The sequence below is a fragment of the Antedon bifida genome, chromosome 8 (genome assembly GCF_963402885.1).
Source record: "Antedon bifida chromosome 8, ecAntBifi1.1, whole genome shotgun sequence".
NCBI lineage: Eukaryota > Metazoa > Echinodermata > Crinoidea > Comatulida > Antedonidae > Antedon > Antedon bifida.
Genome location: NC_136233.1, coordinates 19,510,298 through 19,524,921, shown reverse-complemented (window position 1 = coordinate 19,524,921; position 14,624 = coordinate 19,510,298). Strand labels below are relative to the sequence as shown.

General features: G+C 33.7%; 1 protein-coding gene and 1 non-coding gene across 2 annotated transcripts in view; one reads left to right on the top strand and one right to left on the bottom strand.

Moving 5' to 3' along the window:
• Positions 1-14,624, bottom strand: part of LOC144849726 (putative aldolase class 2 protein PA3430) — a 98,308-nt gene that overhangs the window by 62,707 nt on the left and 20,977 nt on the right. The window lies entirely within an intron of this gene.
• LOC144851210 (U6 spliceosomal RNA) lies at positions 5,809-5,915 on the top strand. The gene has a single exon (XR_013614170.1). It is a non-coding gene; the product is annotated as a U6 spliceosomal RNA (small nuclear RNA).

Genomic DNA, 14,624 nt, shown 5'->3' with positions numbered 1-14,624 from the left:
CGGACCGACAGACAGAGCGACAGACCGACCGACATAGTGAACTATAGAGTCGCGTCCACGCGACTAAAAATATTGACAAGATTATTAGTCGAACAACAACCTTTTTTACAGAACTTCATACAATGTCTTTATAATGGTGTTGAGGTTGGCACTTATGCTGTATGTGTGCATGGTTGACCCAATGATTTGTGCCACAACCTGTCTATGAAAACATAGTACAGACCTTGTTGATGTTACTTGTATTTCTCCATGAGTATTCTCAGATTGAAGATTTGTTCCGTTGTGCTTCGTCCGTTTCTAAAACCTGCTTGCTGGAATTCTTCTGCTTGTGGTGTGAGCCTGTTCGCAATGATTTTCAACATAACCTTGCTGGTGTGACCGATCAGGCTTATTGTCCTTTTAATACCACATTTGCAGGTTTCTTTGGCAGTGTAACGATCAATGACTAAGTGAACTGAGAATATGTATATAGTACAGTACTTTTAGTATTTGTCGAAGCCAGACATCCGATCAAAGGACTGTTACGAGTTCCTATCTTGGCAAGGGGAGCTAAGCGTTCTGTTGTTAGATTGCATTGGTCCTACTGTGGTGGTTACATACTGATACAAAGCCTATAGATTTCATTAGAACTGTCGATTTTGATTGGCCAACTCACTTACGTTGAGCATACTATCAAACTTTATGTGACAAAAACATGTGATGTGATTTTTGTTGTCATATAAAGTTTAAGCTTTAGGATTGAAAATGTCACCGTGGTATTTTTTTTTCTTTTTATTTACGTAACGTAACGGGGATTTTTAAAAACATTTATTTTTATTATCTACATCAGATTAATACATTATATAATCATAAATCACTTTTGTGTAAATACAATTATTTTTTCCAATGAAATCTGTATTTGTAATAAACATCACCAATTATCACAAGTCTTCGGTATTGCATCTTGGCTAGTTTTACGCTTTATTGTACGCTCTTATGTAATCGGATACTCCTCATTTGAAGTGTGGTTGGGGGTTTCTTTGATCTAGGCCTACATGACTTGTATTCGATCTTATCCCTTTGTGATTATGAATCTCTTTATTAAATACTGTGCTGTCGTGCTAGAAAAGAGTTCCTTCAGGCGATATATACACTTACGCTCGCTCGTAGAGATAAAACGTTACATTTTTAAATATCTAATGTTAACCAATTGTTAAGAATTGTAGGATATTCACTGATACCATTTAAATTTATAAAAGTGGTTAGTTAATTCTGATAAAATAAGTAGGCCTACAATAAAAATAAAAAACATTGGACAAAATATCGATGTTGTAGCAAAGGCCTTTATTGTATAATAATAGAAATTTGTAACCCGGGGATACCCTTTAAAGATGTATTGTCCCCCTGAAAAAAATAGTTCTTAACAAACTTTTTGTTGAATATGACAGTTTAATGTAACATAATAGTTATCCACTTTGACCAAAAATTGGATCAAAAACAAATGTATTTACCTGAAAAAACTGTAATTTAAAGCAAAAAATGGCCAAATTGGCTGCCAGCCAGTGTGTTTTTGGTTGAATTTAACCATTTATTTAGTCAATTTATAGGTAACAACATTATTTTAAAAAATTCTATGGAAGTAATTAACTTTATTAAAACTGCAAAATACCATATTCAAAGTCTGATTTAATTAATCTTCATTTTTCATGTTTTAGGGGACAATACATCTTTAAATATTAAATATGACTTTAATCTCATAAACCTTCCTTGAAATATATTTAAATCTTATTATTTAATTTATTTCTATTTATATTGTATAATATATTGTAGTAATAATTAATATGGTTTGATGTATTTTTTCAACGTCACAGCAGTTACTCATTAAATCTTCATGGATTGAACAGAGTATAATTGTACATATTCCGTTTCGTTTTTCATGAAAATTGTTGTTTTTTTTTTTACTGATTTGACGTAAATGAAATGATTAGTTTAAGGTGGTTGTTGTTTAATTATATAGAATAAAGATTGCTATACGCAGCTTGCTAGTTTCTACCGCGTCTAAATCTGTTAATTTAGATGTTCGTCCTGAAAATTGGCATTTTTACATCTATCTTAAGATTCATGTTTTTCTTTTAAAATCCCGGTAGTGAGTCGCATTTCGGTGTCACATTCCATGAGTAATGCGTTTAATTCCGTATGACGGATCTATCAAAGGGCAACATGCGTCAAGAGTTTTTTTTTTCGAAATACAACATGAGATTTGAGTAATTTACGTATAAACGATTGGCATTGGTAAATTATAACACGCGCCACGATAACGTAATTATATCACTTTTTTTTTACAGTTTAATAGCATACTTAAATGATAAAGTTGGCATTGAATGAGGCATTGAATGATATAATCAAATTTGCTTCCTTTTCAGACAAATTTGAAAGAATCTAACTTGTCATTGAGTTAGACCTACATTCGCTAATGTTTTCGAGTTCGGTGCGTTTTTACTTTATAAACGACTGTGGAACCTATTTAGGACATTTACCAGTCACGTGATCTTTATTATCTTTGCAATAAAGTGATTAGGAAACTGTAGTATATTGCATGTGAAATGATACATTAGAAAAGTATTTAATATTATTATAGCTTCAACATTTATAACCATCTATGCGATTGACCAGATTCGACTATTTCAATAATCAATAATAATCAATAAATATGAGTGGTGAGAATATTTTAAGAGTTGAAAAAAAAGCTAAACATTATAGGCCTAATATATAACCAAGCGGCATGCATAATCAACACATCAATGGCAAGAGTACACTCAGTTGTATGCAAATTTTTTTTTATAGATTTTGTGCCAGCAAGTGCGACTTCTTTAGGCCAGTGTAGGCATTGAAAATACAACTAGTCTCCGTCTATAACTGCCAGGGTTACTGCCTTTTTACACGGGTTGGTGTGCGGCCTGGCCTTCGACATTTGATTTAAGATGAATGCGGCAAATGAATTGAATACAAGTAGGCGTTTTTAAATGTTCTATCGTATCCATAGTAGCCTATAAGAAAATATACTCATTTTCAGTTAGAGTTTCTGATTAAAACCTCGTGCCTCCGAAATACTGTAGGCATACTGTACTATTTCATTCATCTCTGCCCATAGTTTTACCAAACAACCCAATACTGTACATTCATACTATAAAATGAGCATATCATTGTTATTGTATTGTCCTTTTAGTTGGTCTATTGCTGGCCACATATCACTGACCTTGAAAATACAGTAATGTTATGAGACATGCTCTAATACCGTATCTTCAATGAATAACAATAAGAGAATAATGATGAAATCAGTCAGGATTATTTCTAGGAATGGAAAATCGTCAATAAGATAGAATGACGTCATTGCGAATATAAAACTCGTTTAATTTAATTAAGATATCGATCATTTACGACTTACTATCAAAGCTACACTCATTAGGTACCGATATTATGCTGTATAACGCTGTTTATTTTTAAAATGAGCAACAGCAGAGCATTTTATGCAACAATGTGAGTTAATACAACCACGTTCAGTGTGTTTCGAGGTGAATGGAACAGATTCTAAATGGCAAATCAATTCGAAACATGTACCCACTGTGTTGGGTCATTGGCTTACTGTTTCCTCTTGGACTATTTGCCAAATTTGTACGCCACCAGTGTCTAACCCTTACTAATTGTTTTTAATCTTTAACTTCAATTTGTTGTACATTGTCTGTATAGGTTTGGAAAAAAAAACATCAGTCTGTATTAGATTTGTTGTATTTTTGTGTTTACAATTGAAACTTTATTAATGTTGAAATTTGGACGAAATTGCATTTTTGATGTCAATATATGTTACGTTTTATTTTTTCAAAATGAATATAACAATTAGGCAACCTACACTGTACATATTAATACAAAAAAATGCAAATTTGATCACTAAATACAAAGTTATTAGAAAAATGTTTACCCCTTACCCTATAATTGTTAATAACAAATTATTAACAAAATGTCTTCATAAATTCACAGAATATTCGTTTGTTTAATTTCAATTTTCTTGTTCGTTGTGTCTACAGGTTTAGGAAAGCATTAACATAAGATCTCTTAATTTAGAAGAAATTGCATATTTTATTAAATGTCATTGAACTTTTGACCTCGAAAGACGTCAATAAATGTTGGATTCATTTTTAAAAAGTATATTACAATTAGGCAATGTATACACTACATACTGATAGCAAGGCAATGCAAATCTGTTAACTATATTGTAGGTTATTCGCAAAAATGTTACCCCCTACCCCATAATTGTAAACGATTACAAATTACTGAAAACGAACATATTTCTTCATAATATATAGCATATTCATGTTTTGTTAATCTTTAACTTCAATCTTGTTTATTGGGTCTGTATGTTCATGAAAACATCAGTTTGCATAAAATATTGTCTGATTGACAGGTCATTGTGCTAGACACACTTTCTGGGGATTGTCCGTGTATCAAGTTACTGCTAACTTGTATTGGTTAGAACCACTCTCTGGGGACTGACCATATAACAAGTTACTGTTAACTTGTTTAGGTTAGAACCACTCTCTGGGGACTGACCATATATCAAGTTACTGCTAACAGGTCATTAGCCATGAAAGAAGGCTGACTTTGCTAGACCCACTGTCTAGGGATTGTCCATATATCAAGTTACTGCTAACTTGTATTGGTTAGAACCACTCTCTGGGGACTGACTATGTATCAAGTTACTGCTAACTTGTATTGGTTAGACCCACTCTCTGGGGATTGTCCATGTATCAAGTTACTGCTAACTTGTATTGGTTAGACCCACTCTCTGGGGATTGTCCATGTATCAAGTTACTGCTAACTTGTATTGGTTAGACCCACTCTCTGGGGACTGACTATGTATCAAGTTACTGCTGACTTATCTGATTGACAGGTCATTAGCCAGGAAAGAAAGCTGACTTTGCTAGACCCACTCTCTAGGGATTGTCCATGTATCAAGTTACTGCTAACTTGTATTGGTTAGACCCACTCTCTGGGGACTGACCATGTATCAAGTTACTGCTAACTTATCTGATTGACAGGTCATTAGCCAGGAAAGAAAGCTGACTTTGCTAGACCCACTCTCTAGGGATTGTCCATGTATCAAGTTACTGCTAACTTGTATTGGTTAGACCCACTCTCTGGGGACTGACCATGTATCAAGTTACTGCTAACTTATCTGATTGACAGGTCATTAGCCAGGAAAGAAAGCTGACTTTGCTAGACCCACTCTCTAGGGATTGTCCATGTATCAAGTTACTGCTAACTTGTATTGGTTAGACCCACTCTCTGGGGACTGACCATATAACAAGTTACTGTTACCTTATCTATAAATAGCAAGAAGCTTTCTGTTTGATATTAATAGTACTTTAGCGAGCAGTTGGTGCATGGGCAGTTTTTTTTTTCGAGATCGAGCCACTGATGTCTACGGCATTGTAATTTGTTATCAATAATTTGCCTTCTGATTTATTATACTTTATAACTGATAAAGCCCGCCCTCTTTATGGCGCGTCACCATAACATTTAAATAATGAATATTCATTATTCTCGCGGGTGGAAAATATTAATACTCCTCTAGTTACACATTACTTATTATGTGTCTTCGATCCTTATTTTATCAATAAAACGAGTTCTATGCTATATCGTCTTTATTTCGAAATATTTTCTAGACAATTTAAAAAGATTTCTTGCTAAAGATTTAGTTAGCAAAATGACATTTACATATTTTTATGTTAAATGTATAGGTAATTATATATACATCAATATTTTTCTATAAATGTACTCGCTTCGGCAGTACATATATTAAAATTGGAACGATACAGAGAAGATTAGCATGGCCCCTGCGCAAGGATGACACGCAAAATCGTGAAGCGTTCCATATTTTGTATAAATTTATTAATTTTTCCTTTTTTTTTGTTGAAAAAATAGAACAATATTTAAGTTAAACAGGTTTATATAACACAAAAATACAAACTCTATAGTTAAAAACGGTTAGTATTACCGTTTATAGGTAACAGCTTTGATTAATGATCGATGTTTTAAAATTAGTAAATATTGTACATTTAAAGGGAGAGGAGGACCATCGAAGTTTCTTCATCAAAGTGTTTGAAAAAAAAAAATTTAAATATAGAATGGAAATGTCGTTTAAAGGTTGAAACCAACCACTAACTCAAGATTAGCAAAGGTTATAATTAGAAAGGAAAAAACACCTTATTAAATACTTTCCAAATGCATCGTAACTTAAGACGCAAACTATAAAAAAAAGTTTTCTAATACAAGAGGGCGGGCTATAGATTTAGAAATCAGAGAATGCAAAACTGTTTGGAAAGTCGGTCGTTCCGCCTTAATGATTTCCTATACACGCAGCCAGAAAGCATTCTAGTACCTGTTGAATAACAAATGATCGCCAGCGGTATGGTTAGATCGTGAACGAAGGAGTCGATCAGCTACAGAGCGAGATTTTGAGCCTATCGGCTATAATGAAGCGGGATTATTGGAAGCCGATCATAATACAGTAATACAAACAACATAATTAATAATTCTACACTCTAACGTTTTAAGCGCTATAATGACAGATGACAGGAGTGCTCACTCTTCCCTGCTTATACAGTATATATTAGATATAAGGGCCTTGATATGCAAATAACGATCGCTCAAAAGCGCCTAACATCTTACTTCTTAGTAATGGTAGGCCTTTCGCTAGATATGATTAGGACTACAGTGGCCCCTATCTCTATCCCTATCTGTGAACAGGCCTAGGCTAGGCCTAATAATGTCACTGCTAAAAAAGGATGTAAATTCTTAGTAGGCCTGTCGCTAATTAATATAGTAACACTACAGTATTATAATAGATTGGCTTACTTACAATGTTTTCCTCCTCCGATTCTCTTTCAATTTGAAGTTCAGCTCTCTTTATTGTACCTTCTGTACAGAAAAGTTCCGTCCAGTTACATCCACTTTGTTTAACTTCATCCGATTGAATTGTGTTTTCGTAAAATATGGTATAGTCCATCGTGGGTGTCTCCGTTGTATTTAACATATCCCGAACATAGCAGTATAAAAGTAATATATTTTAACACCCCCGCATCAATAATCGGGTGGATCTGAACAAGGGACTAGCTCTATGCTCTAGCGCGTAAATTCAGCAGTTACCTCTCTCTCTCTCTCATGCCTTAATAGGCGCGCGTAACTACTTAGCATTAGAGGAGTTGGTGACATCACGTGCAATTGAAATTAGTAGTTCAAAAGAGTTGGCCGATAAACAAAAGTGTCGCGCGCCCTTTGTTTGTTACACTGGCTGCCAATGTTGTTTACCCTTCTTTCTTTTCTTGATCAAACAATAGAAAGTGTATTTTCAGACGCTTAGTCTCATCCGTGCAAAATTAAACGTAAGTGTAACAGCAATTCATCAAAAAATTAATAAAACATCATAACATTCATTGTCGACATTTATAATACGTTACATAATTTTAGAAAATAGTGAGTGTTCGTTTATATTAGATAATCATGTGGATTGTTTTTAATACCATATTTATTGAAAGAAATGATTATGTAATTCTGCTTCTAACTTTTAGTTTTTACGTTTTAAAAAAGAATGACGTTTACCGTCAATAAAGATTAGTGTAATCCTCGAATTACTTCTTCAATGGAAAATGTACATTATGACATAAAGTTTAATTGCCTTCTGATATAACATCTGTAATAAAGACAACTCGTCGATTACCTCGGTAATAACATATTGCAAATGCTCGATTGAACGTTAAGTTTATTTTTATTTATTTAATTTTATGTCACAAACAGTGTTTCGTGTGAAACCAAAAGAAATATACTAAAGTATATAACTTTATGAAACTATATACAAATTTGAAAAAGAAAGAAAAATGAAAAAGGTACATTTTTTCCGGTCGATTAATTAAACACCAATTATTTATTAGACAGTAATTTGCGCGATACAAAAACATCCATTGGGAAGTCATTTGTACTCTATTTAATGTGTGCGTTTTCAAGTTGAAGAGATAAGGATTTTCCCACTCTCAGTGGTTGTCGAAAGCATAACGTCGAAATAGACATCCTGCTTAGTTGTATCATGGAGAAATAAGTTAACTAATAACTAACGTATATCTCCATAGTTCTATGAAACTAAATTAGATAAGAAAAAAATCATTACAATAATCAATGTTAACCACCATAGGTTCACGTTTGATGTCATTGTAGTACACCTTTTTATAAACACTACGCCCACCAAAATTGTTTCCGTGAAAAGATAATATTTTCTGGCAATCCTGTAGCTTCCAAATCCACAGAAAATATAAATATTATTCATCTGTATTTTGCTCATGGTATTTCCTTAAACTAACTTGTGGAAATCGCAGCTCCTTTATGTTTCCGTAAAACTAGAATGGTTGTTATTATGTTAGAGCGCTTCATGGTCATTTAATTATTTACCACTTCTTCGAATTTCTAAAATATTGTTATTAAAAGGTTAGGAAATAATGTTATCCGATATCTAAATTGCCATTAAGCTACATATTTATTAGCTTATAATGGCGTCAGAACTTCTTTTATGTCCGATCTTTTTCAACATTGATAAACATCAATCGATATTGTTTACTGTTATGTTAATTTAACCATGTTTTAAATTTAAACATAAAATAATATTAATTATTCTTAGAGGATAATATAAAGTATTGATTATTTTAAAGGCTTCTAGCTCAAGGTGTGACGGCTTGCTTGCATCACGTACGTCATGTGGTGAAACAGTGGCGTGTCACAGTTTCCACTGCACTTGTATACAACTACGAGGACGACGTAAGCGCACCGTAATTTAATAATAGCACGTGATTTGTAAAATCTCTTGAGCGCATACGTACGTTGCGTCGAAATGGAAATCAAGCTTGAATTGTAATGGTCCGCGTAATAGGCACGATCAATATGAAAACAGTGCAATTCAGTCACGTGAATTCACAGCAAGTTTAGCGACTTTTTGGCGGGAAGTTCTATTGCGTAATATAAATTGACCATTTCTCAAAAACTTTATGTCTCATTTAATGCGGTTATTTTATAATAACGTGAAGTAATTTTTAATCGTAAACTTTGAAATGTCGACAATAAGAAATGTTGTGATCATCTGTTTTAAGATTGATTGTATATTTTACGTTTGTAGATAAGACTATCGTCTGCGAACCGGTATTTGCCATCATTAACTGTCTATATTTTATTAACCCGTGAGTAATGTGGTTGTATAATGCATAGGGTAATTGTTAATATCCAAGTAACAACAACCATCGTCTTGGATAGAATTGATTGGCGTGTTTTCCTGCATTCGGAGAAACCAAACTGTAATATAAATTATACAATATTTCGTTTGAGTCTACAAACAAAACATACCTTAATATCTAAATTATTTTCCATGAAAACAATTCACCACACAAGTAAATTGTTAATGATTTCCCTTTGTTTCAAAACAATTTACATTAAATTATAAGTGGGTCGTTTTAACAATCAAACGAAAAACTGTTGTGACGTAATGACATTTTATTACAATCACTATTATATTGAATTATTATCGTAATTGATTTATTGATTTTTCCTGTTAGATACAGTAATACAATTATGATAACATAATATATTATCACAATATAAGTTTTATATAATTGTCCCAGAAATTTGAACTCACGTGTGTAAGCATATTCGCAAGCCATGCATTTTGTTATCTGTTATCTTGTCGGCCTAACAATATTCACTGGATTTGTTAATACTCTTTGTACCACTTTTATTATATCATGTCTTTGTGAAGGATCCACTCATGCTTAATCTTCTTGAATACAAAAAAAGTTGATTTTACACGTATCTATTATTTTTTTTTATTATTTTTATTTTAATAATGTGAGTGATTTTCGTATACAGGCCTAATGTATAGTTGATGAATTTTGTAAAAGAAATTCTTATCCTAGTTGATTAGGTTGGTACACAGGAGAGGAATTTGCATTCCTTTTACCATGGACTTAATCAATCAATGTTCATGCTTTTACCGTGAATTTCTGGCCATTTCGGCCACTGGGTATGAAACGCCTAACGCGTCATAATGTACAATGTACAAGGTAATCTAACACTAAGAGACTGAGCTCACCTTGCCGAAATAGGAACTCGTAATAGTCCTTTGGTCTTATGCCTGCCTGTACCAAAAAGCACCAGCAGTACTGTACTTACATATTCTCCGTGGCGCGGTGGTTGTTAAGGCGCTTGGAATTCATCGTGTCGCAGCCACAGATAAACACTTTGATGTCCGGAACTCAGCATTTTGTTGTTAGATTGCTTTGCTCACAGTATACAAGAAGGGATTATCTCACCATTGTCTTTATTTACCATTATGTAAGATAGTTCGTATTTTTTCGTTGTTTTTTTCCAAACCATCTTGATCGAATCTCAAACACGTACGTGCACACTGTTACGCTCAATCTATATCAAAATTAATTAATGTGTTGGTTTAGTGTTTTGAAACGTTATTCAATTCTGTTATATGAACACATAAAATAAATTACATGATTATATCGATATACGTAGATATACTAAACACATTCCTCCTTCTGGCCTACATATGTATTTTGCAACAATGTGTTATGTGTCTGCTTTTGCACTATTGCAGACTAACAGCCATTATGACGTGTCATGAACGCACTTATAATGAATCAAAAATAAATATTGAAGCAAATTTACACAGCTGTAAAATGTATGATGTATACAAAGGGTTGCATTAACATTATGTTCTACCGTGTTACATAAATATGAGTAATGAATGTATGCATGATTTTGTAAATTATAATACTGGAGATGCACTGGCCAAACCACATCACACACAATGCGGATTTATTCGTGTTATCGACTGCATTCATAATTGGGATGAATTTTTAATCTACATTTTTCAGCTTACCGCAATATACAACTCATCATAATCAAATATAATATGTTTAATATTTCGAATGTTTGTATTATCGGTTGCCTTAGATCTGTTAAAAGATTACTGTACTTTTACACGTACTGTATGTACGTGGTATTAGCTGGACAATAATACCACTGGTATATTGTCCAGTGATTACGCGCCAAATAGTCTTTTTCGACATACTGTTTTTCCTCAGGGGCCTCAATAAGCTCAATAAGCTTCTTGGCCCCAGGGTTTCGCCAGTGAGCGCTTATTTCTAAAAAAAATTGCATCAATGACAAAATGCTGTTATGCAATGAGTAGAATGTTGACGTTAAACGTTTACGTGCACGTGCGAAAGCTCCCTATTATTCAGCGATTACGACGCCCCGGCAGATTTGTTACAAATAGTAATAGTAGTACACGTGCGCCTAATGAAAACATAGTGTACAGTACATATAATAAGGGTATTGTCCAGCGACTACCCTCCAACAGATATGTTACACAAACGTGTGTTTAATCAAAACAAGTGTACAGTACTGTCCAGCGATTACGCGCCAACAGATATGTTACACAAACGTGCGCCTAATGAAAACAAGTGTACAGTACATAGGGTATTGTCCAGCGATTACGCGCCAACAGATATGTTACACAAATGTGCGCCTAATGAAAACAAGTGTACAGTACATAGGGTATTGTCCAGCGATTACGCGCCAACAGATATGTTACACAAATGTGCGCCTAATGAAAACAAGTGTACAGTACATAGGGTATTGTCCAGCGATTACGCGCCAACAGATATGTTACACAAATGTGCGCCTAATGAAAACAAGTGTACAGTACATAGGGTATTGTCCAGCGATTACGCGCCAACAGATATGTTACACAAACGTGCGCCTAATGAAAACAAGTGTACAGTACATAGGGTATTGTCCAGCGATTACGCGCCAACAGATATGTTACACAAACGTGCGCCTAATGAAAACAAGTGTACAGTACATAGGGTATTGTCCAGCGATTACGCGTCAACAGATATGTTACACAAACGTGCGCCTAATGAAAACAAATGTACAGTACATAGGGTATTGTCCAGCGATTACGCGCCAACAGATATGTTACACAAATGTGCGCCTAATGAAAACAAGTGTACAGTACATAGGGTATTGTCCAGCGATTACGCGCCAACAGATATGTTACACAAATGTGCGCCTAATGAAAACAAGTGTACAGTACATAGGGTATTGTCCAGCGATTACGCGCCAACAGATATGTTACACAAACGTGCGCCTAATGAAAACAAGTGTACAGTACATAGGGTATTGTCCAGCGATTACGCACCAACAGATATGTTACACAAACGTGCAAAAGTACAGTAAAAGTAAGTGTTTATATGGAATATTAATCAGCGATTACGCGCCATTAAAAATAAGTAGTACACCATGTGCCTAATGAAGTACTGTAAACAAGCGTATGCCTACCTGGTAACCAGCAATTACGCGCGAACTGTTCCAAGTTATACAACTACGAGTACGCATGCGCCAAATGTAGATAAATGTATTTGATGAGAGTTAAAGTAATAATTTAGCCTTTGGAAAATAAAGTCGCCATGAATTGTGAATGGATACGCAATGTTACAGCCTACACACATTATTTAATTTACATTAAACATATGATTATAATAGTCTTAAACAAGTTTCGAAAGATGTTTAACTTATTTTTTAACTAGGATTTTAATTAAGAAGATAATGGCCAAGTGATTATTAGAAAATGCTCACGTGCCCAGATACATATTTCGAGACGAGTAGAGGTTACCCCTCGCCTATTTAGCTCGCCCAGTTTGCGGTACACCACGTATATTAGTTCTGAAAAGAACTGTAATTGAGTTTCTTAACGTTTCGATCAAATGATTTGATCGTCCTCAGGAGTGAGAATGCAAAAACTATGGCATGGTTGACTATCGATGAATATATAATAGATTATTTATATAATAATATACAACCTTGTGCTCATGGATCACAGAGCACATAACGAAAACAGAAAAATGAATAAATAAAAATCACATTTTCAAAGCACTTTATTTTGCATGACACTATATTATATACTTTTAACTCTTTCTTTTTTTTTAATTGATTGGTTCGTCTTTGTTGAATAGAACAGAATCTTTCAATGAAAATACAGTCATTCATTCAGTAACCACCGGTGGTGAGTATGGAAGGCTAGCAGACTCTTTAAAAACGGAAAGAACATATTCAATCCACTAAACAATACAGTAATAGTATGTCAATTTCAGTTCGTCGCGCTTTTTTTTTTCGTTCAAGAATAATGCTGTATTTAATAGAAAGTATTGTATATGCTTAGAAGTAGGTTGTTGAAGTAGTAACTAAAAATCTCATTATAAAATACAATGCACGGTAGTTTTCTAAGAGAAATTATTATAGAAATTAATATCAATTGAAGGTCGCTCGTATTTAATCATTAAACGAGCTTGGCATTCAACTATTTATATATCTGACATGATCAATCGATTGACTTAGTCCAGACCCAGTAGAATAGACATATATTATGACTGATTGATTGAGTAGAAACTTATTGATCGGTGTCAGTATTCAGTATTTTATTGTCACTTATTTTAGCATCAGTGGCACACACCCTTTGGTGATGCGTCTATACATAAACAAACAACATATATAACATATTTCAATAAAAGGTCTGTGTCGATAATAAAGAAATTATATTGGTTGATGGACGACAAAGAGAAGATGTCAGTGACGATGACGAAGTCACTGGCCATGGTTTTGATAAGTCAGAACTGGGAAGAGCGAAATTACTTATTTTACTTCATTTCATTTCATTATTTATTTGGTCTATTTCAGTATATACATAATCTAAAAAAATGAAATTGGGGAGACCAGGGTCAAAGTGAACCTAATCACTGTAGTTGACCCAACCCCAAATTCAGTTTACACATAAAAGACACAACATACAGTTAAAGCGAATCAAAATGAATGTGAACTTTTCTAAAGAAGGCTGGTGGGCTTTCTAAACTGCAGCAACTCTTTTCTGGTTAGATGTTTGGCCCATGACAATGAAACTGTAGACTACTGTAGGCAAAACAAGCTAAATGTTACCCCTAAAAAGATGGCCTTGGTATACATATCATACTCAAGATGTCTGTTACTGATTTTTAGAAATTAAGAAAGGTAATTCTTTGTCTACACTATCAAACTTTATGAGACAAGAAAATGTGATGTGCCCATATGGAGACGATGACATCATATCACTACCACATTTGGGCATATCATTACCATATTTGAGCACATCACACTCTTTTGGTCAAACCAGGGACGAGTGAAATTAATTGTAATGTCACTCTTTTCTGGTCAAACTAGTTTGATAGTGTAGACGGAGCTTTACTCGCCTAATCGGTTAATTTACGATTTAGTTTGCGAAAAGTTTTCTATTCTAGTTCTATTTTTTTTAGTAAAGATATTTCGTTATTCTAAAACATATGGAAGTATGGAAGATTATTTTATAAATAAAATAACAATTAAGTACAGAATTTATATCTTTTATGAATAATTCATGTTTTAAAACATATGCTTTCAGTGATGCCAAACCTGAATAGATGTTGGCGTTTTACCTTCATATTATTCACATTAATTTAAAAATGGTCTGA